At 62.6% G+C, this 8,744-nt stretch overlaps 1 long non-coding RNA gene across 1 annotated transcript; it reads left to right on the top strand.

The window, feature by feature from the left end:
* The first annotated feature begins 1,095 nt into the window (after window positions 1-1,095).
* On the top strand, window positions 1,096-3,118 carry LOC150003934 (uncharacterized). The gene is made up of 2 exons (XR_016512242.1): window positions 1,096-1,139; window positions 2,088-3,118. It is a non-coding gene; the product is annotated as an uncharacterized LOC150003934 (long non-coding RNA).
* Window positions 3,119-8,744: the final 5,626 nt, after the last annotated feature.

The raw sequence follows: 8,744 nt of genomic DNA, 5'->3' as shown, positions 1-8,744 counted from the left end.
AGCACTTGGGGTCAGGCAGCCGTGCCTCGGGGCACAGGCGCTCCTGTCATGGTGACAAGGCAGGTGCTGACCTTGGCCTCCCGGCACGGCTCCCCCCTTCCCCCGGCACTTGCTCCTGTTGCTTCCCCGGGCTCCCACCCTCCCGCCACCTCCCTCTGGCTGTCCCCTCTCCCCACCTAGCCTTCCAAGGGCAGGGCATCCCTGTCATTAGACCGGCAGCTCTGCAGAGCAAAGGAGAGAGGAGACGTGTTTCTCGGCACCTACCGTGTGCTGGCCTCTGCTGGGTGCTGCACGCGCCACCCCCTGAGGTGGAGACGTTTGCCCTACTTTACAGGTGAGGCCTTGGAGACCGGCTGGGAACAGTGGCGGGATTTGAACCCGGGACGGCCTAAGCCAGTGGCCACCCTTCCATCTCTCCTCAGCTTCTGTCCTGCCCTCAGGTCGGGTCTGCACCAACCGTGTGCACCATCAAAGGGCACCGCAGGAGTGAAACCGGGGTGAGCGTCTGCCTGGTCCCAGCACCCAGGCCCCGAGTGGGGGTGAGGGGTGGGGGCGGGGACTCGCGCCTGCCTGCCTGCAGCCATCACACAGGGCTGTGCTGAGAGCCCCTCCCCCGCAGGAAAGGCCTTGCGACCGGCTGCCTGCATGGCCAGTGAGTGTGAAGGCCCCGGGCGGGCGCAGCGCGGAGGATCTGGGGCAAGGCAAGGAGGGCAGTGTGGGCGGCGGTCAGACCACAAGGCCGGCCCCCCCCCTGCTGGCCACGTGGCCGGCCACTTCCAGCTCAAGCTGTCACCTTGCATCAGGAGGTACAAGACAAACAATGAGGAAGGGCCGCACATGGCGCAGGTGAGGGCCAAGGAGGCTGACCTGCCCTCCCGAGAACAGTCACCACAGAAGGACAAGGCAAAGCGAGGAGGTTTCAGAGAAGCCGAGCTGGAGCCCTGATTGCATTTTGCCTGAAAACCACGTCGTCCAGGCTTCCCACGGACACGAGTCAGTCCACCCCCCTTACAGGTGCACGCAGCTGGACTGGGTTTTCTGTTACAGGCTGCTGAGCGGTGCCCAAAGATACCGTGGAGGAGGCGTGCGCTCTGACAGGGCGCAGGCGGAGGGGCAGGCCTGGGGCACACGGAGGGGAGGTGGGTGAGGACACTCCAGGCAGCAGGGTGAGGGCATGGGGGGCTGGGCATGGTGTCCCCTGGGTGCAGCGGGCAGGGGACCAAGAACCCAGCCACCCCTGGTTGCCAAGCTCAGGACACTCGCCAGTCTCCATTTGGCCCAATTTAAAATTCACAGGTAGCACCTCACACCTTCCCTGGAACTGTGAAAAGCACAGCATGTCCTTGATACAATCCATGCGGTTTACTCATGGTTCCACAGCGGGGACTGGCGGCCACTCCTCCCTCCTCCAGCCACATACAATGACAGACACACATACATGTGCATGTGCACTTATACCAAGATTGTATTCACATGCATATGTGCACCCCTGTGCGTACACGTGTGCGCACCAGATGTGGCTGCGCAATGCACTTGTACAAATATCCATGGCTACGTTGCCTATGTGTAGATGCACATGTGTGGTGTGCATGTATGTGTCTGTGTGTACACATGGGAAACACTGTTCTTGGTGTGTGCATGAGATGCATGTGCATATGAGCGCGTGTGTGCACAGGTACATACCAGCACACATGCGCACAGGTACACACATGGTTTGCACACACAGGCATGTGCCAACGCATCTACTCTCCTAGATTTTGCAGTGACTGAAGCACTGGGGTGCACAGGGGCCCAGCCAGACTGCAAGGGTGCTCTGCCCGCCCCGTGGGCTCCCCTGGGCAGAGCTATAGCGTCTGTGACCAGGGCAGAGGGCAGAGGTCCAGTTCTGTGCTCCTACATGCCAGGCGATGCCAGAGCTCAGGCCAGCCCCTCAGCCAGGCGTGTGACCTCTTGTCTGGAAAAGGGACACCCGCCTGGCTCCTGGGCTCTCAGAAAGCAGGAGGAAGCTGGGGCGGGTGGGCACAGGAGCCATCGCGCCGCTGCACCAGCGGTGGGAAGCTGCCGACAGCCCTTCTTTCTGAAACAAGGCACATAGGTGTTTGGGGACCCAGCGGTGCGAAAGCCCCAGAGCCTCCAGGACCCCGATCTTGGCTCCAGGAGAGGTCAGGAGGCACCTGCCCAGGACCCAGGGGCCTCCGCGCCAGCAGGGGTGGCCGTGAGCGGAGCCCACTCGGGTCCAGACCATGATGGCTGCACTGGGAGGCGGAGACACTGGGCCGCAGGGACGACCCGTGGCTGGGGTGAGGAACTGCCTAGCACCTTTGGATCAGCTCCGGGCTCCAAGGGCCTCCTTGATCATGTGACCCCCATCCTGAGCCAGGGAGGGGCCGGGACAGGGGAGAAGTCCTGTGTCTTCTCACGTGGTGCCCACCCAACACAGGGTCATCCCTCTGTCACCCTCTGCCCATCAACTCCGCTGGCCACACCCTGCAGGCACCCAGGGCTCCTGTCACCACCCAGCCCCTGAATGCCGTCAGCACTGTAGTCACCGTCCTCGCACCGCCCTGTAGTCCTCCTCAGGCCCCGCACCACGCTGCGTCTTCACTTCTGCCACAGCCCGCATCGTGGCCCCGGGAGAAGGTCCCCATGGCAGGCAGCCGGCTCGCCCTCCCTGGCACCATCGTGCCTGGGCCGCCAGCCACTCTCCGAGAGCGGGTCTGGGCACCTGCGCCAGGGGCCACAGGGGCCTCACCGCGTGACGGGCAGCCTCCCCAGCCCCCACGCCAGCCCAGGTCTGGGCGGCCCCACTGCCCCATCCCTGCGTGGCCCGCAGGCCCGTCCCCTCTGTCAGTTCCCTGAGTGAACACGGATGGAACCCGGCGGCCGGCTGGGCTGGGGTTTTGTTGCCTGTTTATTTTTTCCCTCTTTGCATGTAACTCCTTTTTTCCTCTAAATGGGCGCTGCGCGGGAATTCGCAGCTCTGCTCCCGGCTCCCATTTCGGCACGCTCTCCTCTCTGCGGCCCCAATTACCTAATTTGTAGCATTTCATCTCCCCTTCCTTTCATCTTTCCCCAAACACCCCGACCGGTTAAAGTAAACATGTATTTTTAATTTTGAGGAGCCTAATTTCATCTGGCAGCATGTTCCACCCGCCCCAGCACACGTATCCGTGTGAATCTCCTTCCAGGCCACCAGGTGCCCTGCTCCCGCCAGCCGGCTGTGTGGGAGTGGCACAGAGCTTGCACCCTGCGAGGCAGGCCAGGACTGGGGGCGGGCCCTGGGCCCAACAGTGTCCCTCCCTGGAGAGGCCACAGGACACGGCGTGGGATCCTGCAGGACCCCAAATGTCTGCTCCAGCCTTCTGGTCCCTGCGTGCAGCTCAGGATAGGGGCCCGTGGCAGCTGAGGGGATGGAGGTCGTGGCACGTGGTCGCTGTCCCCTCCTGGTTGGCATGGGGCATATTCCCCCACCCCATCTCCTTTACCTGGTCAGCAGGGTAGCCCTTGTCCTACTGCCCCTCTCAGGGTCTGCTGTCACCTCCCTGAAGGCCACAGCCCCCGCTGCATCACTGTCCTCGCAGGGACTGCTGCTCTGCCCTCTCCCCTGTCCCCCAGCTCCAGGCCTCGGCCATGAGCTCCGCAGCTGGGCCGAGGAGTCCACCGGTGACACCTGGCCTGTGCCCTGTCCTGCTTGGGGGCAAGGGTGCCTGGGAAACAGGGAAGCAAGAGCCTCTGCCCAGCCTATGCCCCCCTGGCTAGGGCTGGTTGTGACGAGCCTGGAGGGCTCACCCAGGGGAAACTGCAGACCCCACTTGCCCAAAGACCTGTGTGTTAGAGCCCGTTACCCCTAACCTATCGGCTGGAAGTGATTTCAACACTCCCAAATTAGTGACTGTCTTGCCTCCGAAGGGAGGTCTCCCCTGCCTAGCTTTTCTTTTTCTTCCCTCCATCCTTCCTTCCTTCCCTCCTTCCTTCCTTCCCTTCTTCCTTCCTTCCTCCCTCCCTTCCTTCTTTCCCTCCTTGTTTCCATTTGATCATGTGCTTGTTGCTGTATCTTACCCAGATAGCTGGGCAGGGAGGAGGGAGTCTAGGGACTCAGAAATGAGGTGCGCCAGGGGATGCGCTCTGATGTCAGGAAGGGCTGGAGTCCGGGGGGGTCTCTCCCGCTGGTGCTCCTGGTGGGGCCCCGGGCCGGGTCACACCCAGATGACAGCCTGGCCCCCTCGACACTCCAGGCCCTTTGCACCGACCTGTCCCAGCTCCTCCATCGCTGTCCCCTTCCCTCTCAGCCTCCAGGGCCAGTGGCAGTGTCTAAGGGACAGGGACACCCAGCACGTGCTCAGCCTTGCCTGCGCAGCCAGGCACTGCTCTGAGCTTTGGCCCGATGGTGACCCATTCAATGTCCGTGATGCCCTGGAACGGGGTCAGGGACAGAAGACCAAATACAGTACTGCAGCCAGCCCGTAATGGAGTGTCTGAGCATCCCAGCCCCTCTTAAGGGTTTAGGGACCCAGCCCCCAACCTGCCCAGGGAGTGTAGACCCCACCCTCCCTCCCCCTGCAGTGCTGCCGCCCACCTGCGCCCCACAGACTCAAGGTGGTTGACTCTCAGAAGGTTCCTGATGCAGCCACAGCCCCTCCCTGCGAGTGCGTGTACAAGCTTGTCCAAGTGACAGCCGTCAGGGTCCCTGCAGGGCATGGGGGTCATATTAAGAGCCCATGGGACGTGGCAGGGTGAGCAGGGTGCTGGGTTCAGGAGAACAGACCCCCAGCTGGCCCCACTCTGCCTGGCTGTGTGATGCAGGCCCTGTATGCCAGGCTGTGTGCGTGTGTGTACACGGGGCGCTGGTATCTGTGTTTATGTGTGTACACATGTGTGCTCACCCAGAGGCAGCCCAGTGTGAACCTGGCACTAACATGCAGACACAGGGGCAGGAGGGTCAGCCTGGCCCAGGACAGGCTGGGGGGGGCGGGTGGCTAAGGAGCAAAACCCGGCACCTTACTGCGTCTCCGTATCCGGACTCAGCCGGGCTCCCACGCATCGCACAGCGCCGAGTAAGGCAGTCCCTGGGCCCCGCCCTGAGCCCGGGGCAGATACTGATGCCCGGCTCTGGGGCGCTGGGGAGCAGTCAGCACAGCCAGAGGGGCTTCCCGGAGAACAGGATGTGGGGCAGCATTGAGAAAGGAACGTCACCCCCTCTTCCCAGAGCTCCAGACTGAAGACGGGACGGTGGTGTAACCACTGACAAAGGGCACAGAAGCAGGTCCGCCAGCCACTGGTTCTGGAAACATCGAGAAAAAGCCTGGAGCTGTGACTCGTTCAAACCAGGCAGCTCTATTCTCTTAAACATCATCAAAATCACCACTGTCATTGCCACCATCACCACCACTGTCACCACATCATCACCGTCACCATCATCATCACCACAGTCATTACCGTCATCATCATCATCGTCACCACCACCACCACCATCATCACCACCATCGTCACCACCACTGTCACCACCATTGTCACCACCCGCATTGTGCCCCTTGAGGTTCTGGGCAGAGGACTGAGTCCAGCGGGGGTAGCGGAAGCACCAGATCTCGTGGGCAGTCAGCTGGGAAGAGCAGGAGAGGGTTTGTAGGACCCAGCTCCTGGCCGGAGTGCTTGCTGGTCCTGCCGCCCTGCAAACTGACTTGCCTCACTTCCCACCTTTAAGAGGGAAACGGGGCTCCCCAACCTCTCTGGTTTCCGATGTTATTATGAGAGTACAGTAATTTGAAATATTTGACGGTATTCTGTGAATTGTAAAGTGCAGAGCGAATGTTCCGCGTCACTATCACCACGGAAAGCCCACTCCCAGGCGCCCCGCTCCCAGCCCGTCCCGGCGACCACACGTCGACCAGGGCTGGGGAGGCCTCAGTTCCAGGAAGCAACCCCAGGAGCTGGAAGATCCATTCCCCCTGTGACTGGAATGCAAACAACACGCAAACACATGCCCATTTCCTCCGCTCCTCTGGGAGCTGCAGCCAGGTGCTGGGCTGCCCGGCCACCTCTGGTTCTGAACAGGCTGGTGGGGCGGGGACGGGGCTGTGGGGGTCCGAAAGGGGAGGCAAAGGCATGGAAACATCAGCCCGTGGCTCAGTGTTCCCTGCTGCACAGATGCCAGCGTGTCCTCACAGAGCTGCAGTTGTCCCGCTCAGAAACCCTGGTGTGGAGGCGGCGTCACTACTGCTCTCTGCGTGTCTGTCTGTCTTGCCACCCCATCCCCACCGCCAGGATAGCTGCAGACAGCGAGACCTCATGGTGGGGCTGTGGGGGTGGGGTCTCAGGACCTGGGGTGCGGTGCGGCCCGCTGGAGGCCTAGGTGGTGTGCAGGCCCCCTGGGGCCTCTTTGGGGCTGGCCTGTCCAGCACAGAGAGGCTGTGACCCTGTGGGGGCCCCTGGAACCGCCATGTGCAGTGTGGGGCCACTGAGGCCACCTCGGCCTCTGCGCCTGTTGGCTCCCTGATCTCTCTGATTGTCTGTATTGATTTTCACCTCGCTGTTTATTAAATGCTTAATCTCACGCCACCAAAGGCTCCCAGAGCTCGCTTAGCATCCTGCTGAGCCCAGAGGAGGCGGCTGGCAGGGCCACTGGGGCCGCGGTGTGCACCAGCCTGAAGCTGCACAGCCTCTGCCTCGGGGACCGTGGGGGGGGGGGGGGTGCTGGCCTGATGTGCGCAGGGTGCCAGGCTCATAAGAGGGGCTAATGGCAGCCAGTCCGGTGATGCGCACCAGGGTGTGAGGATGCTCAGGCATCTGAGCCTGCGTGCGAGTGGGGCCAGGCCTGCATTAGGGGGCTGTGAGGGCTGGAAGCAGTGCTTTCCCACAGCAGTGACCCCACACACAAGAGTCCCCCCTTTCCCCTCTGCTCTGCCAACCTTGAAGACCTCCTTTGAAGGACTAGCCCGTGATTCTGGGCCCCACCCTGGCCAGAGGGAAGGCTCTAGTGTTAATCCTAGTCCCTGGCTGGCTGTGTGACCTTGGGTGAGTCACATCACTTCTCTGACCCTGTGTCTCTAGCTTTGGAACCACACCGTACCTCGGGACTCTGGTTGTTGCCACGAGGACGGGAAACGCAGTCAGTTTGGCCAGGACAGTGGCTTCATCCAGCTTCACATCTGCAGGGCCCCGGAGTGAACCTGGCACTAACCTGGCCGGCCCCCTCCCCAGGGCCCCAGCAACACAGGCACCTCCCAGCCCTGCATTGCTGCTGCCCGGTCCCCCACCCCCTCCCCGTGGGCGTCAGGAAAACCCGCCACTGACGCCTGCTCTCACCCAGAGAGCTGTGGAAACCGGCGGGTGAAAAGAGCGTGAAGCGGCCCCAGCCGCCGGCTCCCCAGGAGTGGGCAGGGACACCGGGTTACATACATATGCTGGCTCGTTCGCAGGGCCGTGCTCCTGGGGGGAGCGCTGAGGACTCAGAGTCACACCCTGGCCAGGAGCAAGTCTGGGGGCACCTGGGTCTGCCAGGCAGGCCCCTGGGCAGTGGGGGTGGGCGGGGCCTGAGGACAGGGCAGGACAGGATGGAGAAGTCCTTCAGAGCAGGGGGTCCTGAGTCCCCTCTCCCTCCCACAGCCTGCCGGGGCGCCCGCCAGGGCCTTTACCTCTCTGAGACTTTCTAGTAAAGCACAGTAAGGAGACCCAGTGTGGACAGGGGTAGGGGCAGACCTGGCCACAGAGTGGCTCAAAGAATCCAAAGCAGGACTGGCTCAGAGTGTGACCAGGGTCTGGGCTTAGTGAGTGACCAGGGTCAGTGGTGAATGGCTTCAAAGTCACTTAGAGGTCACAGCTGAGTCAAGGAGTGTGGTCAGGGATTGGTTTATGTCCATGAACAGGAGACAAGGTCACGCTCCTTCTGGGGCTGAGTGAGGAGGTCCTAGGATCTGAAGTCCAGCTCGATAGGGTGGGCGCCGCAGGGGGCCTTCGGGGTCCATGGCCCATGCGCATCCACCCTGGCTTCCTCCCAGCTGCGGCCAGCCCCAGGTCCGGGTGGGAGCTAACACAGTGCTGAGGGTCAGCTGCGTGAGCAAGGGTCCGTGGGGGAGGGGCTGGGTGTCCGTTGGTAGGAAATCTCAGGACAGTGGCCGTTGGTTCAGGGTTCTAGGGTCCTGGACTGCCTGGGCCGTGAGAACCGTCTGCAGCCTTTCAGCGAGAACACGCACATCCCGGTAGGAAGACTGAGGCTGCAGCAGGTGGGCGTGGCCCTCCCTGTGCCCGGCACTCAGCAGGGAGCTGGGTGCGGGGTCCTCAGGCAGAATTCCCTCCCTCTGATCAGGGGTCCAGCTGACTCCTCCCTTCTTAGGGAGGGACGTGGGGGTGCGGGGGTCCTCTGCCTCTCCTAGAGCAGGTTCTGGAGCAGGGACTGGAGCAAGGGGACAATTTTCTACAAGAGGCAAGTTGATAGGGAAACAAGGAGCCGCCAAGCAGAGCGGAGGAGGGCATGGCCCTGCTGAGAAGCTCCGGGCGTGGAGGACACCACCTTGCCCCGGATGGGCTGATTGGAGGGGCCCCAGCCTTGCCTGGTGCCGGAGCAGAGGAGCCAGGGACGGCGGCTCCCCTCCCCCACAGCAGCGTCCAAATCCTGACTCAGAGCGCCCGCACCGCCGCTGCCGCCTCGTGGCCGAACGGCAGAGGCCCCCTGGTGGCCGCGGGCCGCTAGGGCAGCCGCAGTGAGGACCTGGGCCCTGGAAGGGTGGGCAGGCCCCCAGAGGACCCCC

Source organism: Furipterus horrens, unplaced genomic scaffold (genome assembly GCF_987537825.1).
Source record: "Furipterus horrens unplaced genomic scaffold, mFurHor1.1.pri manual_scaffold_7, whole genome shotgun sequence".
In the NCBI taxonomy this organism is placed as follows: domain Eukaryota; kingdom Metazoa; phylum Chordata; class Mammalia; order Chiroptera; family Furipteridae; genus Furipterus; species Furipterus horrens.
Note: the sequence above shows the minus strand (reverse complement) of the source record. Positions and strands in the feature narration are given on the sequence as shown.